Below are 20,150 nucleotides of genomic sequence, written 5' to 3'. Positions count from 1 at the left end.
TCATAAATAAATAATATATATCTATAAATAAATAAAATTAAGTAAAAATAAAATAGTAGTAACACAAGTATTACGAATACTTAAGCCCTTCCTCGGAGGCAGAGATGAGCCTGCAGATTTGACCTTGCAGCCTTTAACTGGAAATATGTTTTCTGGATCCAAACACTTGCCAGTTATTCGTCCTGGCTGGCAATGGGATCCCAAGCCACGCTCTGCTCTGGGTTAAGTGGTGCTCAGTCACGGGGTGCTGTGCCCCAGCACCTGAGAGCCCTGACTCTGCCCACGTGAGTAGAGCAGGAGCAGGAGCAGGAGCACAGAGCATCCTTCCTCTTCACTGCCCAAGGCAGGAGCAGGGGCATACATCTTGCCTCCTGCTTAGCTGTGCTTTATAGGATGGCTGCTCACCTCTTTCTAGCTGTATTTTAATTGCCTCTACAACCACATGATAAACGCGAAGCTCAGAGAATCCATTCAGGGAGAAAAACAAAGGGACTGGCAATAAAGCTGGCGTTTCCTAATGTATTCTTCCTCACAGAGCCTTCTCGCAATGTACTGCCCTGCATGAACTCATCGTTCAGTGCAGGGAAGATTTGAAAGCATTCCGATCATGCACACCTTATCTGTTATGCAAGCAATAAATAATAATCATAATTTGCAATTACTTCCTAATGCAATTTAGTTTTTAAAGAAGAGCTCAAAGTAACCTTCTTTTTTCCTAAAGTGGCTGTGACACAGGCCCCCACGGGGCTGATAAGGATTTAATTGTGGCACTAAGTAATTTACCTGATGTAGAACATTAGGAACTGAAGTGGAGCAGGTTAGCAGAGTGAGCATCACATTGTTTCAAGACCTTTGCTGACATTCAGCTGTTGTGGGAACAATTGTAAACCAGGAAGGTTTTTTTTTTGCCTTTCAGGTCTGACCTTTGCTGTTTTGAGGTCTAGGCTTTGTGTGGGAGTTTTACCCCTAAGGTAGCCGTAGTGTTAAAAGCACAAAATTCTTGGATTGTCTGGACAATACAGGTTGATTTTAATTTGCGGGGAGTTAATGAATCTCTCCTCAGTAATGACGGCAGTACTTCAGAAGATTTCCATATTGCTTCGTGATCCCCAGGGAACGAAGCGTAAGATGCTGTGTTGCAGAGATGCGACACCTTTAGCATGAATGGTACGGTAATATTTAAAATAATGATCATGCTAATTCCCTTAAACTCTATCTTATAAAGTAAGGCTCCCATGGTACCTGCTGGACAGGGAAGGAAGGTGTTTAATATGGTTCCCCTGCGACGGATTGCTCCTGGTTTCAGCTTCGCAGAATGCAAATGACCATCTAACTGTGCAGTTCCAGCTCTGCTAGCTTCGTCTGGTGAAATCCGCCGGGTCAGGTCCACGAAGCGTGGCCTGGAGGCCACCTCCGCAACCTCTGGCAACTCATTCAGGGCCACAGCTGGCACCACGATCACTGAAACACACGCACCAAAGCAGAAACAGCGCCAGGTGCAAAGGCTCGTGGTAGGGCAGTTTGTTCAACAGCTCAGAGATCACAGTTGGGTACAAAAGCTGAGAAAAATAGAGACTCTCTAATGCGTATCCCTAACAGCAGTTATTCTAAACAGCCAGCTGCTAACTCGGGTCATCCAAGCATTTTCCATGCTCAAGCGTTCTTGCAGAGAGCAGACTTTGATGCAAAGGCGCACGCAATCGCAGGTCACGGTGTCCTTGCAGGGTCAGAGCAAGGCTCCATCCAGCACTGTTTCCTACCTCTGGTAGGGGCCGGTAGCAAATTGCCTTTTTCTGTCTTCTGAAAAGGAGTTACCCAGGCGCTATGCTGTCTGACATTTGGTGTGAGTTTCGGGGAGGATGCAGCCCTTGGGTTTGTACTTTCCCCTTCAGCAGAAGTAGCAGAATTGGCCTTTGAAACAGTAAAACCCGGGAGACTCGCTATCTAGTACTACAGTTGTACTAACAGCTACTGCTTGGTCCCCATCGTGAATTAAGTTCAGGTTTTGGCTTACTCGCTATCTAGTACTACAGTTGTACTAACAGCTACTGCTTGGTCCCCATCGTGAATTAAGTTCAGGTTTTGGCTTATATACCGAGCCAGAGGTAAGGAAGCACGTGCATGGCCAGCAGATCAGACCCCATTCCTGTCAGGTGGTTAGATGGAGGTGTCTGACAGGGCACCCTGGTTTAAGGCCGGTGACTTTTTCTTATTTCTCAACATGGGTGCAAGAGAGACTAATCAGCTAAGTTTTTATATGATCTGGCTTTACGTATCTTCTTGAGCGCATTTCTCTACTACGATGCAATGTATCAACAAGATAAAATGAAACGCTGCTTTTTTTTTTTTTTTTTTTTTTTCATAGCAAGCAAAGGTAAACACCCAGCCAAATCTCCCTGAGAAGGTTGGGAAAATCTGTGGCAGACAGTTTAAATGCCAGTGCAAACACAGTCTAGGTGTTTTCTAAATATCCAAAATACAAAACCATCATTAACTGATCTAATTTTCTTACCTCTCCCAGAAACTAACACACTTTGCCTGTTGGATGTTATATCGACTTGATTTTGTGAAGGAGACACTAGACACAATGGCTCGGTTATAGATTAATAGTCACGGAGTAACTCAAGTTAGGAAAACACGTCTAGCTGCTGCAAGGGGTATCTAAAAGAAATAAAGCCAGAGCTATCGTCCAGAAGGCAAGCCAGTGGAGAAAGCCATAGCGGGTATTTTGAGGTAAAGAAAACTTTAGAGATTGAAAATAATAATAAATATGAAAAATCTGATTTAATACGCCAGAGAAATTATCAGATCCCTTATTCTCATCTCACCAAGAATAGCATAAAGGCAAGTCACGGGAACTTAGAACTTCTATGTCAAATTCAACGTGTGCTTTTTTGCTTTGATCGGTAGCCCATGTCCCAGGAATATGTATATTTAAAATAAAAAATAATATATATATATATGTTCTGTCCCTGTATTCCAGGACACAAGACATCAAGCTTGCCCTCTTACAGCCTGCTGAGCCCCTGCGCCCACCTTTTGTTGTTGCATCAGCACCGTTTCCAACGGCAGGACAGGGCACAGCACCAGAGCTGGGGCCAGCTGCTGGGACAGCTACTGGGGAGCAGGAGGTCAAAGGCAAGAAGAAGTGACACAAATACTGGGAAAGGGGGAAATGGCTTTGTGCTCCTCCTGCGCTTGCCAGTAGGGCTTGCCCAGCGAGGTGAACCTGCAGAGGTGCAGGCCGGGGTTGTGCTCATGTCCCACACAGCAGAAAGCATTTGCCCGTCACGTAATTCTCCGCCTGTCTCCTGAAGGTTTTCTCCTGTCTTCCTTTGCCTGGAGGCTTGGAAGTAAGAACTCATGGATGATGAAACTTGGGAAGAAGCAAAATCTATCCGGGATTTCTTCTTTCCTATTGTTACCCAGACACTGGACTTTGGTCGATGGCTCCTATGCAGATTGCTTTACAAAATCAGTTTTTCTCCCAGGTGTACATGGAGAACCACTACCCCGGCGTGTGAGTTTTATGGGGGGAAAAGGGGTCCGTAAGGCTGAAGATTCTGTTTCCCTATGGCCCAGGTGCTGGATGAAGGGTGAACAGAGAGATCCGAGGCAGGATTACTATCTTGAGGTGCCTTACTTTCACTGTGCACACATGCTTTTCAGACTTACTCTATTAGTTGCTCTCTGTTTGCTTTTCTGCACCATTAATGCTTCACACCGACCTCAGAAAAGCCTCCAAAGCCAGGCAAACTATGCCCCTCTCCCCCCTTTCTTTTTAGATTTAAGAAGTGTCTCCTGAACGTTGTCTCTTCTGCTGACAGCTCAGAATTGGGTCCTTGGTGAAGTATTGTGTGTGTTTGAAGTTTGACAGATTAACTTGTGTCGGCATTTTTTCAGTCCGAAGGACAAATCGCGCACACCATGGAGCAAAACACCCCTTCTGCCTTCACAGCCTTGTAAAAGCTTCTGGCTGCCATCACACATTATCCCTGGACAATGCGAGGATTCTGTTAACGTTTGACGTTGGATTATTTTTTTGTACTCGTGCTTACATGGTAGAAAGGTGGAAGAGCACCCAAAGAACTGGGCTACCAAAAATTAGGGAAAAAAACAGACATGAGGAGTCCTTCAGTCCTTCCTTTAGGGGCATCACCGATCCTGTTTAGCAACTTGCCCCAGATCCAGGCTTCACTGGTAGATGATGATGGTTCGGTTTCTGGTCTGGCTGAGGTTCTGCTGACCTACACCGGCTGAAGGTGTGAGCCAGCTGCTCCCACTGCCCTGGCTCCTCACACCCCGTGGTGAGGGCTCTCCCATCTGCTGTGTTACTCTCTCAGCCCCATCCACAGCCCTGTGCTGCTCTGTTCCCTCGGTTCTCCTTTCACTGCTTCGTGGCCCAGTTTGCAGCACTATTTCTGTTAGCAAACAGTTTTCCACTCCCACGTCGCAGTGGATTAAGAGCTCGTAATTGCTGTTGCTTTAAACTCCTCGTTAAAGAGCTGGTCAAAGCAGGTTTAATCAAGACAGCAGCAGCTGCCTGTCTACAGAAAAGCTCCCAGTGTTGGCAACAAGCGGTGGGAGCTTTTAAGAATATATCCCTGGTACCTGCGGGGCCCAGGGCCTTTCAGGGAGACTAGATGTGGGTAAACAAGCTGCTGCTCCCCACAGACTTTCTTGTGGGATCCTCAGGTGGTAGTTTGTTGGGTTTCTTTCCATGCACTTCACTCTCACCACCGAGATCTCCTTGTGAGCAGAAGCCAGCAGCTTGTCAGCATCACACCATGTGCTCAGTCCAGGCTGTAGCCACACACAGCAGACCAGATTGCGTGTGCTCAGACTCCACAGACTAGGGATTTGGCCGCAAACGCTCCTTCAGATTTTTTTTTTTTTTAAGAAAAAAAATAAATCATCCTAAATGTGCAGCTGAGGGATTTTAAAAAGCTATTTCTCACTTTTGCACTGAGCTCCTCCTTCGCACGGCTGCTTCCTTGCCTCTGCTGCCAGAGCAGGGAGGGACTGTGCAAACTTCCCAACAGCCTTGCTAGCAGCATTCAACAAATTCCTCCGTGGGGAGTCCTTAATAGCAGTCGCCCATAACTCACTGTGCTTGTTCACTCCTCGCCCAGCTGCTGCCAACGCAGAGCCTGCTGACCCACTTCCTCTGCGAGCCGCTTTCTTCTTGGGTTAATTCCCAATGCCTCACAAAAAGTGGGAAACCAAGCTCTCCCTAGCATTCGGGCATAGAAGGGAGCACATCCACACGAACACACAGCAGGAGCCGAGATTGACTGTTGATGCAACATAACTATAAGTGCAATGTAAACACTGAGGCAGCAGATGATTCGGTGCTGGAGGAGGCAGGTTGTTCAGTTCCAATCCAAACGCGGTTCATTAGTCACAACGGTCGCTGTGGCACGCTCCAGCGCGGGGAGAGGCAGGGAATGGGAGAGGGGAAGGCGAAGCTAGCCTGTTTTCCCAGTGAGTACTGGCAGGGGGATGCAAGCTGGGTGTTCTTCAGCTCTCTCCCTTGCATGCTTCTTGCCCTGAAAGGACTTTTTGGCAAGGCTTCGTAAGGGCAAGAAAGGGTCAGTTGCAATCAGGATTTGCAACTTTAATTCTCGCCAGTATCTGCATAGTTATTGCTATTGAACGCTGGTCTCCAAAGTAACCCTCTGTCTCTGTGTGGCTCAAAACCAAGGCTGCTTGGCTGGCAGCGCAGTGCCTCAGCCTGAGAGTCCCGGCAATCTTTGCTCCTTTCTTTTTGGAAGAGCTCAGCGAAGGAATTGAAAAGCCTAAGCTGTAGACAGAAATATTGTTTTGGTGCAATATGCAAATAAACCATGGAACTCCCCCCAGCGAGTCCAGAACCTGGTGAGGTTCCACAAAGGAGCAGAATCTGCACTTGTCAAAGATAACCTTGCGTTTGAGGAAGGGTATTTAGCATCTCATTTAAAAATATCGTCTAACTCCTAGCAACTACAAACAGACCTGACAAGCAGCATCTGTTATCTCACATCCTTCTGAGGTGAGGATTCCTGTGTTCCTCTTTAGAGCAGAGGATGTAGGCTGGAATGTAGGTTTCGGAGGTTCTTTTGCTTGACAACCCCCTCCCACCTTTCCCCTCAAAAGACCCCAACCTATTGCTTCAAATAATGTTGTTTTTTGTAGGAAAAAAAGCACTGATGGCATGGCCTGAAAGATCAGTGATCACACTCTGCACAGCCCTGTGAAAAGCTGATGGTGAGGGTGCAATTAACCTGTCACGCCAGAAGCACCATCAGGTTCAGTGCAGTCAGGCACAGTTTACCCAGTAAGAAAGAAGAATCCCATTTTGCAGTGGTGGGAACAGACATGATCCAAATGTTACAGAAAAATAACATCCAAAAAACAGACTCTAGGACCCCAAGGAAAAGCTGCATTTCTACTGTGGCTTTCGCGTAACTCATTGCTGTGATTTTAACCAGAAAAACATCACCGTGGGTTGATGGTATCATGCTTCACTCTCAGATTTCAGCGCTATGCCCGGTCTGTGCTGGGATGTTCACGTCTCCCTCCGAGTTCCCTGGATCAGTGTGTGACCTGGGAAGCCCTGCCCAGGCTGGAGGGAGCAGCCGTGGGGGTACTCCCCTGGGATTTACCATCTGCCACCCGATGGTTTGGGAAGGAGGGAGGTGAGGACACCCTGGGAAGCTCTAACAAGGTGACAACACACATGCCCAAACTTCACACTGGTTTTTGTTGTGGTTGATCTTCTGCCACAGTACCCATGTACACCAACAACAAACCTGTCAGAGCATGGAACGTGGCTCAGCGCTTGAGACTGCTGTGAAAGATTTTTGAGGAAAAGGGAGGAAAATTGTTTCTAACAATGGAATCTTAGTTTTAATATTTTGAAATCAGATTTCTGTAACTGGACAACCTTCACTATTAGACGTTACACATAAACAGGGCTAGGGAATAAAAATAACTTACTTTTTCTCCCTCTCTCTCTCCCCTCCTGATCTGATTTGCTGATGCAGACTTCAAATCAGCACACATCAGAAGCTCCCTTGAAAGACAAAGCATATTTTCAGGGTCTGAATATGTTCTGGTAAACAGCGCGGCATCTCTTAAGCAGGGCAGGAGGGAGCACCTCATTGATGGAACTGCTTGTGGGAGAAAGTGCTCAAGGGCAAAAGAAAGAGGTTTGAAGCTAACGACATGCACATAGACACATCGACTGGGTCCACAAAGGTACTACCGATAGACCTCATCTAGATGGGCTTTCAAGCTTCTGTGGTCAGGGATGGGAGAGATGTGGCAATCATCCTACAAAAACAGCCAGGTATGCTCAGTGCAGAAAAAACCCCTGTTAAGCTAATTTCTTCTTTATTGAGTTTAAACAAATTGAGCTGACCTTTTCATATGCTACACTTTAGGATGTGCCCATGGGAATAGTACATTGGCAAGGATTGCTTTTTCCAGACTCAGTCCTAACGTTTAGCGTTCAAGTTGCAAGTAAACAAAAAAAAAATTTTGCTGCATCTAATGGCTGGCAGCTTTCAAAGCAGGATGGAGATCAGGAAGGCTGGCTGCCTATACAGCGAGTAAGGACTATGGGACCAGACCCACCGCACTGACCTGCAAACCCCAGTCCTTGTCTCCAAAAGGCTGAGGCAAGACTGATGAGGACCTGTGACTGCTTACAGCTTTAGCCAACACCCATGGGGGCCTCAGCTGCTCATACCTGGTTCTTGGGATGCTTTGGAGTGATTAGGGTGTTACGCTCACAGAAAGAGTCCCAAAATAGTGAGAAAAGAGGCACAGACGTCACACTCACATCAGCCACTGTAGGTTAACACTACCCCAGGGCTCTCCCCCCGGCTCGGTGCCTGTGATAAGGGGCATGGAACCCATATGAGACACCCGGAGCAGCCCAAACGCAGCTGCACAGCCCGTGGGCCATTGCCACCGCAGGCTGGCCATTGCCATGAGTGTTGCCAGCAGGGACAAGAGTCCCACTTGTCTCCAGACCTCAAGGAACAGCAAACTGTGGCAGTATCTGATCCGCACTTCCCAGCTCCTCCGTCACCTAGGGGTTAAGAGTGACAGCAGCTCTAAGCACAGCCACTGCCAGGTTCTCCTTCTGTGGGTGTCAAGCCGGAGGGGGAGCACACAGTGAGTGATCTCCAGTCCTCAGGCTGAGGACCTTGGCAAATCTACCCCAGGTGCCTCCTGTTTGGACACAGCCCAAAGGAAAAGCTGCCCTCACCGAGAGGTTCATCATTACTAATTGGCCTCTGATGCTTCCACATAGCTCCAAGCAGGCAGGAGAGCTCCCACACCAGGGTTGTGCCTGCTGGGGGCAGGTCACGTTGCCTTGTAACAGCATTTCTGAAGCACTGTGGGTCTTGGTGGGCTCACCTCATTCCTCAAAACCTTCAGTCACTCAGAGAGCAGCTTTTAGGGGAGGTAAAGCAGGGCTGGCCAGCATGATGAACCACACAGGACCCAACAGGTCCTCTCAAACTCTGGTAATAACACTGTCAGACTCCCAGCCCCACCTCAGCAGAGTCCCAGAAGGTAAAGCCCAAGATCTGCCCGGTCCCAGCTCCCAGGCAGGGGTTCCTTTCTGGAAGACCACCCTATCTGCTTACTGCCCCATTTAATGGTGGGTGACCAGGGCCGTGCCACCCAGGCTTTGCCTGATCCAAGTCCGTAACTGCTCCCTCTCTGCTTCACCCAAGCCCAGCCGAGGGCTCCTTGACTCTTCTGGTGTTTATCAAATATATTTAAGCGTTCTGCTGGAGGCTGTTCCTCCCCCTATAGATACCTCCACCACTTGAGCTCATCTTGAGTTTTGCTGCAATGAACCCATTCGCGTTTCCGCTGTTCTTACACTTTCGAGGCAACATGTATTTTCCCCAACCTCACTGCAAAGCCTTGGTGGGGGGGTTAAAGGACATTCACAAGGAACTAAAGTCTAAAGGGCTGATTTTAAAACAGTGGCTTCGGGAGAAGCAGGCAAGGCTTACTGCAGCAGTGATCCTGGCGCTCTGCTCATCAAGAACTTTCTCGTTCAGCAAAGCACAGATCAAACGCTCGGCGAGTTCCCGGCTGAAACACCGTTCGCTCCTCTGGAAGAAAAACTCTGCCTTAGCTGCAAGTATTGTTTGGAGCATGAACACAGCCCGACTTTGAAGCAGTCTACAGTCTTCCTGGTTTGGAAAGATGGGGCTCTAAATATTCTCTAATTAACCTATTAGTTTTAATTAGATACCACAGCCACTTATTTTCTAATCTGGAAAATGAGCATTCCAGACGTAAAGGGGAGGATTTCTTTCTTTCTTCCTCCCTTTATTTTTTTTTTTTTCTCTCCGCTCAGTGAAATGTTTAAATGCCTTGTCAACACAGAAGAAACACAGAAAAAAAGTGACACTTGATGAAAGATTAAGGAAAATGGGGAAGATTAACAAAGCTTGATAGGCAGGCAATTAAAATAGAAGTGAAAGATCGTTAGTATTCATTACTAGAAAACACAGGCAGGGAGGACTGTGCAGCTGTTGGAAATCCCCAGTATCTAACTGCAGGGAAGTCATTCCAAAAAATAACTTGCTCTTTTCACTGGTGAAGTTTCCACCGGCAGTTAAGTGGATTAGCTGCTTTTTGTTGCCTCTTCACCCTTCAAGCCTTATCTGGACTAAAGACTGTTTGAAAGGCCTTTGAAATGTGGCGCTGGTAGGTTCTTGTCAAGGAGGCTCTTGCTTTCAGGAGGGTGAGATGGCAAAGAGCTCCCTGCAACAGCCGTACGTTCTGATTAAATTGGAGTCCAGGAGGGACAAGCTGCAGCGGAGGTGCCAGGCAGCAGGTTTTAGAACAGTCAGAGAAACAAGCAACAAGTAGGTAAACATGGGACTTCAGCCTCCCCTTGTCCCAGTTTCTGTTTTCTCTAATTAGAAGTTATTACAAAAAAAAAAAAAAAAAAAAAAAAAGGAAAGAAAAAGAAGAAGGGATATGCAAGGTGATAAAGGCAAAGTCTGCACTTCAGCAATTATTTCAGGCTGAAAGGAAGACGAGGTTACTGCAGTCTGCAAAGGGAATTTGTGGAGGGGGGGACCAGGACCGGCCTGGAAGGCGATGAGAGCAGCAGGATTGCTTTAAAGCCATTGTAGACACCAGAGAAGAGTCAGATTGTTGCAGGCAGGGACAGGATCCTACGCTTCAACAGGTCCCAGGAGCACAGTGCACCAACGCTAACCCACTTCATGGCAGCATGGGAGAGGAACAGTAATTTCCATCACTAAGGTGCAGAACTGCTGGCAATAATCCAGCCCTGGGGTAAAAACATCACACCTTCAACGCGGGCCTGGGCTGCCTCGACAACTTCTCAGTATGTCTTGAAAACAGAGATATGTTGTTTCCATGCAACATCCCCCAAGGTACCATAAAGCAGAAGAAGATTCAGAAAGTTTGAATTGCTTCTTTCTGAGGGAGGAAACCATATCTGGTCTGTTCCTCAAGGACAACTGAAATATATTAGTTGATTCTTTGGGCTTTTTTTTTTAGATAGTAAACAAAATGCATTCCTATAGATTCCTGCAAGTCTCTGGACGAGGAAAGAGGGATTTTTTTAATATTCCGCCCTCCATTGGAATGAACAGTCATGGATAGGAATTCCCACCTAGCATCACCTTTACCCCTAGGACACTAACACCAGTCGTCCTGGCACCCATTTAAGCAAACCTGTTAATTGAAAAGCAAGCTGATACTCACATACAGTACAGAGCACTAACCACAGACAGGAATGCGGGATAGAAAATGAGTCAGGAAGCAATGGGAAGTCTTTCCTGCTAGAGGATAACCTGGAGCCTTGAACAAACAGCAAGAACCACAGACAAACCCAAGGAATTGCACTGGCTGTACCTGGCCAGAGCCCCTGCAGCATCCCCAGTGCCGGGGGGGCTGCGCAGTTACACCGCAGGCATGAATCACACCTGATCCGCTTCCCTGACCGTGCTAACAGCAGCTTCATTTCTAGTACCTCTTGCTGAAAGAGCAACAAAGGTATTTTCTTCAGGAAACCTTTCCCCCAAGAAGAGTGAGCCAGCATGTGTCTCACGGAGGAGGGTGGAGGTGGGGCTGCGGGTGGCAGCTCCCGGCTCCGTTAGCCCATCTCCCTTCAAATTCTTCCCACGCCGTTGTGGCTGTACATGCTGCTTCGGTATCAATGACTTGTTAAACTTGTGGTCCTGAAAATACCTTGTCTAATGCTTCCCGTGTTACTACAGCGACAGCCACTGCGGTGAGCACCCGGCCAGAGCCTGGGCGGACAGAGCAGCATCGCTTGCACCGGCGCTGCCACTCTTCCTAAGGGAGGCTCCTGCTTCACACTTTCCCTGCTTTTTCATCATTTGTGGCCTTGTGACTCTGCTGCTGAATGAGAGCACAAATCCTTCCTTCTGCCATGGGGGAAAAAAAAACTCAAAAGAAAACGGCTGCAGGAACTACCCACTTCCCCCTCACCTCCACTCTTTGAAGTCAGGTCCTTTGTGCCACTGCTGCCAGTCCCAGCCTCGCCCCCACCTGAGCTTCCCCATCTTTAATTTGGGAGCCTTTCAGCTGAAGCATCGATTTGCTCCTGGGTAGCTTCAGGCTCATCACTTTCATGTTCCATAATCTGTGATCTGATGGATTAGGGGGATTATTTCAGGCTAGAGCCCAAATTAACTATGGTACCGACAGGCAGGAAAGAGATGAAAACTACCCCAACGTTTTTCATCTTCCTGTTGTAAATACAAACTTTGTGCTAGGAAGTATCTTGTACAGCATTTGAATGGAAACACAGCCAGAGCTTGTTGGACCAACTCCTGGAGCTGGTAGTACAAAGCTAAGATCAAAACATATGTGCGCAGGGGGGCTGTGTGCACACTGCGTGTGTGTATCAACAGACAGACGGAAATTTCTGTGCACACGCTGTGCTGCATCACTCTGGGCACAGCCCAATTCAGCTTTCATTCCTCTTCTTCGACTGAACTGAATCAGCTTGGCCCTGTCAGTAATGGGTCCAAGCTGAAAGCAGGAGCCGAAGACCCTCCGCACCAGCTCAGCCAGGGACAAAGGCCTGCTGGCTCAGGGTGGCTCTGCCAGGCTCATTGCACACGAAGGGCAGCAGCTCCCACCCAGACCACACCAGCAAGGCCCCCATTTGCAGAAATCATTTTGCTGTGTGCTCATCTCATCCGGCTAGCCTAGGGGAGGATGAACTTCCACGTAGGGTGAAAGCAGCTCTAAGCTCCTTGTCAGCCCTGGACCCTGCCCATCACTTCCCTGACACGAGCACAGCAAGAACCACCGAGCAGCTGGCCAGGCCAGCAGGCAACCCGCCTGTTCTGCTTTCTGCCCTGGGAAGGTGGGGGGCACCACGCCACGCAGTCCCTTACCCTGCCCGGGGTCTCTCCTGCCCAGCAGGGTGCTGGGGCTCTGACACAGCTGCCACAGGAGGATGCAAATGCAGTGGGTGTTAGGCAAGGATGTTATAGCTGCAATGAAAGGTTTGCTGCTCTAGAATCTTCTTTCCTATACTTGGGAATCCTGCAAAGGGCTCCTATTCCTAAAACACTTATCAGTCTTCTGGTTTGCATCTGAGCAGGACTGTGCTGGTACCCAAATCACGTTTTCTCTCTTTAGAGCTGCTCAGGCTTGTTTTTAAGGTTCAATAACATTTGTTCTTTTCCCCAAGTGAACACAAAGACAGCTATTCCAGCAGATCCCATTCACATCAGTTCGGCAATCACCTTTGGTCTGTGTTTCACCCTGAAGCACTCACATAACAGAGGAACAAGCAAGTGTAAGCAAAGCTTCCCTAGCCTCTCCCACCCTGCAGACCCCTCTGGCATTCCTAAATTGGGGTTGGACCCTTGGCTTAGCACCTGCCTCTAAAACAAGGCTTTAAGTGGGATCTGGGTTTTTCAAGAAGGAAGCTGTTCATGCCCTGGGTTTTGCCATAGGACCTGTATCCCCACGCTCACCCTTGCTGGACCCTCAGCTGAGCCAGCCCAGCTCCCCCCCCAGCAGATCGCTGTGGACCTGGGCGCTCTCACCACCTCCCTGCCTGCCAGCACACGTGAGGCGAGGAATCTCTTGATGAGAAAGAGCAGCCTGGATAGCACTGTGCAGCTCTCCCTTCCCAGATCTTCCCATCGCAAGGATCCAGCCATGTCCTTCCAGGTGGAAGGGTCATTCCCTGCCACCGGCTAGTGCCCCAACAAGGCAGCACCGGGGTTTGGTTTGCAGGGTGGGACCTTTCGTCATCAGAAAAGAAGGGGAAAAGCTGGCTGTGCAGGGGAGGGACGTGCTGAACTTGGCTAGGTACCTGGTCAGGAACAAGCTGAGCTAGTAGAAGTGTGCTTTCTGTTCGGTATTTTGTTCCAGTTTGTTGGAGACCTCCAGACATGCTCCACTTACGGACCGTGCTGCAGAGCGGGCTAGATTAGAGGGGTAATTCATGGAGATCTGAAGGTATTTTTGGCTGGAGTGAACTACTGTAGCTCATACATGGAAACAACTTTAAATATGGAAAGAGACAGTAGCATAGCTTCAAGCAAGGTTGAGAAGCTCCATGGTTTGTTCTATGACCCACTGAATCTTCAGAGAAGCATGAATAGATGGCAGCTGCATGTTATCTGTGAACTACGCACTTTATAGGTTCACTTAGGAGACATTTATCAACTTATTTTCTAATTGTGATAGAATTTTGAAAGCAGAAATAAGGCTCAGTCTATCTATTTCTTTAGGGTTACTTCCCTTTTTATGTATACCAAACACCCTAGGGAGCCAGTGTCTGGCTTTCAGCCTACAGACACATAATAATAATGAAAAATAGATCCTATGAAATATATAATCAAAGTGATTCAGCCTGATGATACAAAAGGCAGGATTTCACACAACACTTTCAGATACTTCCTAATCAATAACAGGCAAGAACAGTCCCCCTAGCAATACAGAAAACAGGAGCTCATATTTGAAACAAGAGACCAGGAATCAAACCCAGCACATGTTATTTCTGGTACGGTATTTCTGCAAACTTACAGACTTTTGGGTACAGCAGTTACCGCATCCACAAGGAACAAAACGCGTGCTACCAAAAGGACACTAAGGAACCTTTGTAGATGCTTATGAGTTGTAAGCCTGTGATGAAAGGCTCTCAAGTTGAGACAGTTTAAGTACCACAAAGTGGACACAAGGAATCTGCATTAGTTTTGCTCACCGTTGATGCTACTTATCCGCTGCTGCACCGCTCTCCTCTTCCAGGAACACTGTTTGAAGACCCACCTCTTACACAAGTGCTTCTGGCTTGTCTGCCAGGAAGGTTATAACAAAGGGCAGGGCATCAGCACAGCTTTTCTGAGTTAGGTATTTGAGGGTTTGGGTGGTGGGGGGTTTTGGGGGTTGTTTTTTGGTTTTGTTTTGTTTTTTTTCTTTTCTTTTTCTTCTAACTTTTCAGAAGTCATGTGAAAGGGTAAGTGTAACCCAGCTCAGCTTGCCAGCCACTGAGTAACCTTGCAGTGGCCTTGCTATTAGCTGCCTTCGCTTCAGATCCAGGTGGCTTCAGGTGACTCACACTTCTAATTAATGCCCTTGCCTGTCTAAATGAAGCAGTGCTTTGAAGCTGGAGCCAAACAAATTGGTCCCTGGGGAAGAGAATGATGTGTGGCAATGCTAGTTGCATCATCCAAACAGCATCATCCCAAGAGCTAGGCTACTCCGCATCCTGCATCCCGGGCTTTTGTGAGAGGGAACTGAAATGGAAGGAAGCCCCTGGGAACCAGGGATGTAATACACCTGTGAGTGTGCATCATTAAAGCACTGCTGTGCTGCTGGAGAGGCTTGCTAAGGCTTTCCTCTATGTATTTTGTGATTTAAAGCCTCTTCCATTCCAAATCAGGTCAGGCTAAAGCAGTAGGGAATATGCTGCAGCCCAAGTAAAGAGTGCAGGCAGGAGGGGGACATGTTTGCGTGGCTGAAAACGTCTTAAAATGGCAAAGCTGCCAAGAAGATTCCTTAAATACTTGAAGGCCAGTATTAAAGCAAATATCCTTCCCCCTGCTGACTTTGATGCCTGGTGGTCAGGCAGCTGTGGGAGGGATGGGACCGATGCTGATGCACGGTCAGGACAAGCCTGCCTGGTATTCCCGAGCCCCAGGCCACGTGTGTGTTGCTTCACTTCTGAGGTGAAGAGAAAGCATGACAATTATTTTATTCGTTTGCAGTGGCATTAATCATGTAGCGTGTCACTTCGCAGCAGCTATCCTTACTTCCCGCCCCCCCCCAGGTTTAACAGGAGGCTGGTGCCTGGCTGGTGTCTGGAGCTGGGCTTTGGGAGGGCAGCGTTCCTTTTGTGCATCTGTTACAATTTTTCTGTATGAGTCAGGGCAAATCATTTCATCTGTCTGCACCCAGGGTTCTTATCAGTAAAACAGGGACAATTACTTTCCTCTGTCCAGTTTGAGTGAAAACACTTCAAGATCATCCTTAAATGTGCACGTCCTTGAACAAGGCTGACTGTGGTGGAGTTCAAAGGAACCATCTGAATCCCAGCTGAACCAAGATGTAGCACAAGTAGTGTTGCAATGCCCAGGAAACACCCTGGAATCTGGTGGGAGTGTTTGGCAGGACGCCATGGCAAGCTCCCTCCTGCATTGCTATCCCCTGCGCTCCAGCCGCTGCGAACAGATTATCCCCCAGGCTGCCCATGTCCCTCACCTCAGTGAACTGGGTATCGCTGGCTGGGTGAACTTTGAACATTCACCTGATGGAAGTCTTTGCGCTCCCAGCCAGGCCAGTCCGGCAGTAACTGGGGTGGAGCTTTGCCTGACCACAAGCCAAGCTGATGCAGAGGATGTCACCCCGTCTTGCAGTTCACCGGCAATATTCCCCTGTGCCCCCCAACAGCCAAAGCAAGATCTTCACGTTGCTCGTGTCTCCAGAGATCTTTCCTCATGGGCAGCCAAAGCTTCCTCACCCCCAGCATCACGTACCAGCTGCGGGCTGCCTGAAGGTGCCTCGCTTGCAAAAGGTGGGGTCTCACTTGTGTTGCTAAGTAGCTTTTTTTTTTTTTTTTTTTTTTTTGTCAAATCATTTTATTCCGGGCACTTTTGCTGGAGACACTGAGAATGACTCATTATTAGACTTTGTGGAGGTCATTGCTTTGTATTCTCCACCCCTTCGTCATCCCTTCCTGGTACTCATTAAAAGACTTGCTGTAGCACAACCTGTTTCTGATCCAAAGGCTTCTGTCTACTCGGGGTTCTCCAAATATGTTTCTAAAGGAATTTTTCTCTACTTTTCTTAAGGAAAATCTGAAGGAGGACAGTCTTACCTGGATTGCCTTCTTGTAATGGTAGCTGGCTGTTAGGTCTCTAGCTTCTAATCTTTTAATTACGAGATGCACATGCTTTTTTGGAAGATGAGGAGGAGGAAAAAAAAGAAGATTGTTGTGCAACAACAGACCCAGCAGAATTTGCACAGCAGAAAATGGCAAAGCAAAATTTCTATGCCGACGAAATGGAAAATCAAGAACCTCTGTGGCCTAAACGTTGGCAGATTTTAAGGACCAATTCTGTTATTGCCTCACCCAGCTAAACTCTGATGACTTCAGTATATGTTTCTTCTACACTGGACCCAATTGAGAAAGAGGAGAATCAGTTCTGGGAAAACAGTAGCCTGTGAAGATCAAATGGAATTTCCCATTACATGGCTTCAGTCACTAAAACTGCCATTACACTCGCAAAATTATTGGCAGCCACAGAAGGGGACAAAAATAGTTTTCTTGGAGGGAGATGGAGAGAAAAGAGCACAGCTATGACAGAGGACCTCAGAGCATGTGTTGAGGCCAAAACAAGATGAGGAGCTAAACAGAAGCTCTTCAGAAAATGCCAGGGTCCCCTGTAGGGTCCCCTGCTTTTTCTGTCTCTGCATAGGAGCCACATGCAGGAATCCCCGAGTGCCATGGTCCCTAGAACAGGATCAGCACTCCTCACAGCCACTACTGTGTTGCTAATTACTTTTAATAAACGCATGCTGTGGAAAATGCACTGAATTTATGGCCAAATTAAGCCACATAGTTTCTGTTCTTTTCCTCAGACCCTTCATGTATAAAAAAGAAGCTTATCAATAGTAAATAGATGAGTTCAGCTTGTTTGAAGCCTCGCTCCCTAAGCTAAGTCGCGGGGGGGGTGTGGGGGTGGGGTGTGTGGGGGTGGGTGTGTTCAGGTGATGCCTTTGGAAAGATTATGGGGTTTGAAGCTGGATAACGGGAGATTTTGTTTCTGTGAGGGGCAGAAGCTGCCTTACTCCGTGGTATCAGATATCTCTACATGCACAGAAATCCTGTGTGCGGCTGTGCTGAGATGTTCCTTGGGGTTCCAACCTGCGCTACGTTCCATCTTTCCGTTGATTAGTCATGGACTTTGCTGTATGATAAGACCATATGCTTTCCTTTGTAGGATTTGATAGGATTATTTTTTTTTTTTTCATTTTCATCCCAGTGTCTTACTGCTAAAAAGACCACATTTCTTCACTTGACTGACAAAGGTAATGAATTTCAAGGAGGAAAACCTGAAAACGTGACATTTTTTGATGCAGAAGCTGTGTTTTCCAAAATGCCCTTTCTGCTCTCTCTGAAGAGGTGTACCTGCATTCACGTACAGTTTCTTTCTTAGATTTGTGGAGCAAAGCACTGAACCCATCATTCAGCCACTCTGTTCTCCGTCATGCTCTGTAAATTATGGATGAAGTTACAGAGGCGCGTGAGCATTTATAACTACAATATTCTGGAAGCGGCGGAGCACTGCAGCCAGGCTGGCCAAACAAATCCATCAGATGACATTCAGAGATGTTTAAAGGAAAAACATGGACCCCTTCCTAAAAATTTCATGGTCAAATTTTATTTTGGATTAAGGACAAACGAAAACTGAAAAAATAAAGACACCTTTCCCCAGAGGTTTCTCTGCCTTGGTTTTTTTTCTGTTCAAGGTACCAAACCCACTCCTCACTCCTCACAAATAATCAGTGAAACCCCCATCCAAAACATGCCTCTGTATCATACAGGTTCAGAGGGGGAAAAGCTCTATTTTAGTATGGCAACAAGTTCTATCGCTTAATAAATTACCGAGCTTTTGTTCTGTATGGCCAGCATCAGTGGAGGTTATGCTGGAAAAGAACCATCAGCGGCTCAGCACCGTGCGTTTTCCCAACACCTTCAGGTACCCTCACGCCTCACACCGATCCATCCACCTGCATCCTGCCTGGAAGAAGGAGCGTCAGCCTTGTCCATGGCCGGGAGACGAGCTGCGTTAGTAAAGCACTCTGAAAACCTATGGAAAAAAATTGTTCATACATAAATCAGGAGGGATCTGAAGGAACATGGTCTGGACCTGGCTGGATCGGCAGCTGGGAAGCCGTATTTTACTTGTGCTCACCCTTAGGTAACAGAACAACTCCTTGGGGCTCTGTGTGCACGCGTACAACTTTGCTGACATAACGAACAACTTCAATTTTCATTGGGAATCAAATTGCCATTAAGGATTTTGATGCTGTCACTGCTGTAGCACCTGGCAAATAGTTTATAGAGCTTCGTTCTGGGAAAGTGAACGAGGTACAACACCTGAATTGGTGGCAAGCTGGCATTTTCCACTCCTTTTTAAAAGAGGGGAGGAAAAAAAATGATCTATTATGACTAGAAGTCATAATGATATTTTCCCTGAAGGCAATGATAAATTCTGAGATTAAATGGAAGCCACTGCCCCCACCCTTTTTCTTCCATGATTTTAGGAAATCACAAGGAAACCAAGGTTTTTTTTGTATGGTTTTATCAGCAACAGGAGTTTTTAGGACAGGATTGAAGCTTTGATTTCACAATGGAGATCATATTTTAAATCACCTAGGGCTTTTTTTCTTGACATGATGCTTTTAAAGTCACCTTTTATGACCATCTGTTTTGTTTCATATCTGCAGTAATGATGCCACTTCAATTAAAAGGGACTACCCAGAGATTCCTTCAGCAGGGCAGCTATTCCAAACACCGCACCAATTCCATCTGCCGGTGATACCATGATTAAGGCAAATGAATTGATTCCTTTGACGGAGCTTGCTGGGTTTTGCTACCACCGCCTGTACAAATGCTTCTGTTTCTACAGCTTGGGGCTGTCTTCAGCAATGCAAATTGCTGATTAAAATGGTCACCTCTCCCACAACAGATGCATTTTTCACCTGAATACAGCTCAAAAATGTAGTAATTTGTGCCTCATGATGTTTGTGTTAGTCCATGCATGGGAAGACTTGAAAAAATATGGAAAGCAGAGTCCCATCACACCAAGGTTTATTTGGATTGAATGGCAGGTTTGGGGTTAGCTGCTTTGTGTTGCTAGAGAAAGACTGCAGGAAAAGATATCAAATTCTGTAACAGCTGATGATGATGATGGTGAAATCCTGAACAGAGTTATTTCTCTCCTGCCCTGGGACAGGGGGCCTGGTTACTTGGACGGATTTGTGCTGTGCCCTGTTTGCACAACATGCACAGTCCCACCGATGCTCTGCAAGGCACAGTCCCTCGCTCCCAATCATTTTTGCCCAGCAGAGCCTCCTTCATCGCCTGTTGCTGCCAGCTTGCCCTGCGCAGAGCTCCTGTTCAGCATTTGGAAGCACTGCCCTGTAACCCCGGCGCTGGGAGGACTGAGCATCTGATTCTCACTCAGAAGCACAAGGGCACCCGCTGTTCTCATTGCAGTGAAACGAGAATGACATGGTCCTTTCTCTTTACTCACCGTTTTCCATCTTTACAGAGGCTCCGTTCTGTTACTTGATGGGGAGAGATGCATTTTCCTTGGCACAGCCACAGCAGAAAATGAGCCCAAACCACCACCTGTGACTCTCATGATTCGGAAATATTTGTCATCTCAAGCTGCACAGATCTTGAGTGGATCTTACTCAGATGCTTCCCACCTCCTGCCTGGACTTCCCTTCGCTCCACACCCTCTTACCCATGTCACAGGTGCCTTATATCTTGCAGTGCACAGGGAGAGCAGTCACATTCACCTTCCCTAATTAATGGGATGATAAACAGTCATTGCTTTTTTTGTCCTTACCTTGAAATACAGTTTTTGGCT

At 47.3% G+C, this 20,150-nt stretch overlaps 1 long non-coding RNA gene across 1 annotated transcript in view; it reads right to left on the bottom strand.

Moving 5' to 3' along the window:
- Window positions 1-18,010: 18,010 nt before the first annotated feature.
- LOC119158235 overlaps window positions 18,011-20,150 on the bottom strand; it is a 52,788-nt gene continuing 50,648 nt past the window's right edge. The window contains exon 3 of the long non-coding RNA XR_005107810.1: window positions 18,011-18,359. This is a non-coding gene — a long non-coding RNA (uncharacterized LOC119158235). The remainder of the gene's footprint in view (window positions 18,360-20,150) is intronic.

The sequence above is a fragment of the Falco rusticolus genome, chromosome 16 (genome assembly GCF_015220075.1).
Source record: "Falco rusticolus isolate bFalRus1 chromosome 16, bFalRus1.pri, whole genome shotgun sequence".
In the NCBI taxonomy this organism is placed as follows: domain Eukaryota; kingdom Metazoa; phylum Chordata; class Aves; order Falconiformes; family Falconidae; genus Falco; species Falco rusticolus.
This window is presented reverse-complemented; position numbering and strand designations above follow the sequence as displayed.